The following is a 4,033-nucleotide window of genomic DNA, read 5'->3' as shown; positions in this document are numbered from 1 at the left end:
ACAATTAACAAAATAAATACTTAATAGTAACCATCATAAAATTACCACTCACAGAAACTTTATAACCAATTTCAATAACTAGCCATATATATATATACATATATAGATATATATACACAATCACATATATACATATAGGAAACAAAATATATACATATCCACCAATATTTATATCAAGTATATATATATATGCATATATTCACATATACATCAAAAACATATAAATCAACAAAAATATGGTGTCTTCCTCCCTTAGTCTCATGTCTCACTAGTGCTCTTCGGGAACCTTTGTTATAACTCTTTGCCTATAAAATATTAAATTAACCGAAGTGAGCGACCACGGCTCAGTAAGAAAATCATACTCAATACTCAAAGCATTTTATACCAGTACTAATATCTTCTAGACTCAGCATGTCTGGGCTATCCACATATAAAATAATTGACACGGAACACACATTAAACACATATCATAATTCTCTTCTTTCACCCATTTATTCATTTCCTTTCTATACAAATATGATTCACTCATTATGATTTATGCATGTATGAGTGCCATGACTTTTCTATTTTCTGATCGTACATCTTTCTCAACTCTTTATCAGCCACATAGGCTTGCATGCATGATTCTAATGCAAATGACTTTCATAAAATATTTGCTAATTCTTTTTTTTTTGTCAAATATTTTCATTAACCGGTGTAGACTACATAGGACAGTACTTGTAGTCGCCATACAAGGTACAATCCTCTCTTACACGTATATTTCTCTATTATTTTTTTCTTTGCTGTCCACATAGTACAACTGACATCTTTCTTTACTGTCTACATAGTACAACTAATATCTTTCTTTGTTGTCCACACAGTACAATTGATATATTTCTTTGCTGTCCACATAGTACAACTCGTGTGTAAGGATTTTAAGCATGCTTTTTGCTTTCCTATATCATATAAATCATTATAAAACCAAAAACACTTGTTTTCCATTTTCCAAAAACATGCATAACTTAGAAAATGTTTTTCCTCTTTCTTTATTTTTTGAAATCATGCATATGCTATGATTTCTCATGTATACATGTGTAATCATAAGAGGAAATATGCCAATTCATTATTTTTCCTTATTCTTTTCAAGCCTTATCGAGCATCAGATTATTTTCTCATGCATTTACATATATCTCATGCATTCCATATGATTATACATATTTATTATAATGGTTTTTACACATAACATACACATAATTAACCAAAATTAACCTATATCACATAAAATAACACTTTTATCCTCATGGCCAAAAGTTATATGCCTACCCTTAGTGCAAATTATTCCATCAATTCATCATTTCTCACATACTTAATACACAAAATCAACTAAGCTAACCTTAGGAATAAGAAATGTCTAAAATACCCTTATGGCAAAAAAATTACATCATAAGTCCTAATGAATTTCTTTATTCTTTTAAGCATAAATCACCTTAATTCTAATACCTTACACATTTATATAAGTAAAAGTTATTTAAATAACCTAACTCAAATTACTTCAAGTATGTAAAGTATGAAATTCTTACCTTTTATTTGCTAATTAGGTGATTTAAGTCTATCCTCCTTCTTTTCTTCTTCCTAGGAACCTTAATCAACCAACAACATAATCATCCATCAAAACTCTAAACTTGACACTTTTTAAAAATTAAACTTTTTTACCTTAGACCTTACCAAAATTGATAGATCAATACTTTTTATAACTAGAGGCTCTGGAAATTAGATGGTTTAGCTAGGTTTTTGGTGAATTTTTGTTTGAAGAAAAACTTAAGCAAAATTATGGAGAATTCTCAGCCAAGGAAGAAGAAAATGAATAGTTTGATGGTTTTATAAGCATTTTGGACTAATTTACCCTTAACCTTTTCAAAAAATGACTATGTTATCCTTAGCCAATTACTAAAAACCCTAAACACCATTATATAATTTTCAAGTGTGCCATTCAATTTACATTCCCACTTTATCTCTTAAATCCTTCTAAAATGACCATTTTACCCCCTTTGAAAATTATTGCTCATTTAATAGTATTCTATAATTCTTTTACAATTTCTTTAAACAACAAGTTATAAAATCAACTCTAAGGGTAATTTTGAAAGTAGAGTTTACTGAGATATCTGAATCTGGGTGTTACACTAAAGAACCCTATTAGTTCACTATTAATACATACCGAGAAGGAAGGAGTAGTTATATAACTTTCAATGCACTTCATATAGTGGACCAGGAAATTCATAACCTTGAAAAGGGAGATTAAAAATTTCCAATCAAGAGAATCATAGGCTTTCATAATGTCAACTTTAATTACACACTTCTTATCCTTAGAGTCCTTGTGGTACTTGTTGAGAAGCTCTTAGTTTAGGAGAATGTTATCCCCTATGCATTTTTCACCAATAAATGTGACTTGCACTTTGTTAATATATAAAAGGAGAATAGGCTTAAGGGATTGGCAAGGATCTTGGTTATGCATTTGTAATGACATTGCAACAAGCTATAAGTTTATAATCTTAGCATAAAAAGGGGTTAGCAACCTTACGAATCAAAGCAAGAGAAGTGCAATTTACCTCTCGAGTAAGTGGCCTAACTTGAAAAAGTATTGCATGACCTTGACCATATTTCTTCCCACCACATCCTAAGGTTGCTTAAAGAAATATGTTCCATATCTATTGGGATCAAAAGTCTTGTTATTGTCCATGGAGAAGATAACAACCTTAATTTTCTCTTCCAAGGGCAAGTTTTCCAAAGGACCTACTATATTTGGATTAAGGACCTTTTTGAAATATCTTATAAATTCCTCAATAACTTTAGAATCAATTAATAAGTTGTCATTTTCAAGAAAGACTCTATTAATAGAGTTCCTATTTGTGCTTCCATTAACACACTTGAAGAAGTATCTTGTATTTTGGTCATCTTCTTTAAGCTAATGCACTTTAGAGATTTACTTGGAAAGGGACTCCTCTACCTTACTAAGGTGATTTAACTCAAATCTCTCCATTTCCTCATGGTGTAGGTTAATATTGAAAGGGTCAGCTCAAATTCTCCTTTGAGTTGTATTAAGATTTCCTGTGGCTACCTTAACCCTCTAAAAAATGTACCAAACCTCTTTTTTATTTAACTCTTTGAGCCCCCTTTTAAGCCTCTTCAACTTAGAAATCATCTGAAACATATGGTTGCCTTTAATGTTGACACTCTAATCCTCTTGCACAATGCTACAAAATTGCTCATGGTATGCCCACATGTTAAAGATCTTAAATAGGATCCTCCTTTGCCTATCCTCTAAGCCATAATTAACCAAGCAGGGGGAATAGTCAGAGGTAGAATTATTCAAGACAAGAGCATGAGCTTTTGGGAGATAGAATGCCAAGTATCATTAACCAATGCCTAATCCAATTTATATAAAATTCTCCCATTTTTGTCACTTTTATTATTCCAAGTGAATAGTTTCCCTATGAACCTCAAGTTTTTTAGCTCTACATTATGGCAACAAACATTCGAGTCTTTACTATAAGGGTCTTCCTTCATACTGCCTCCAAACTTCTCATTCAGCCTCTTAGTCTCATTGAAGTGTCCCATGAAAATTAGAGGAACGTCATTAAGAGTTTTTGCCTGATTAACAATGTCATTCCACATGTCATTTCTTTCCATTGCGTTGTTAGATCTATAAACAAAGCTAATGTAGAAGTTTAGATCTTTTTTGTTGGAGGAGATCTTACAAATAATAATCTGATAAAAAAAGAACACTTCTTTCAAGTTAACCATATTCTTATCCCAAGAAATTCATATCCTCTCACTATGAGGGTGATTATAATTATATATCACCTCTTAATCACATAAGATACCTTTACTTACAGTTGAAGCATTTTTAGCTTTCACTTTAGTTTCAATTATTCCCATTATTGTTATCTTATTTTTAGACAAGAATACCTTCGTCTCATTTTTCTTAATGGGGGAATTAAGCCCCCTAATGTTCCATGCTTCTAAGATCATTGGGAGAGGTGGTGGAAGAGTTTTT

This window comes from Mangifera indica, chromosome 3 (assembly GCF_011075055.1).
Source record: "Mangifera indica cultivar Alphonso chromosome 3, CATAS_Mindica_2.1, whole genome shotgun sequence".
Lineage (NCBI taxonomy): Eukaryota > Viridiplantae > Streptophyta > Magnoliopsida > Sapindales > Anacardiaceae > Mangifera > Mangifera indica.
The sequence above is the reverse complement of the archived record's forward strand: the minus strand, read 5'-3'. Positions refer to the sequence as shown.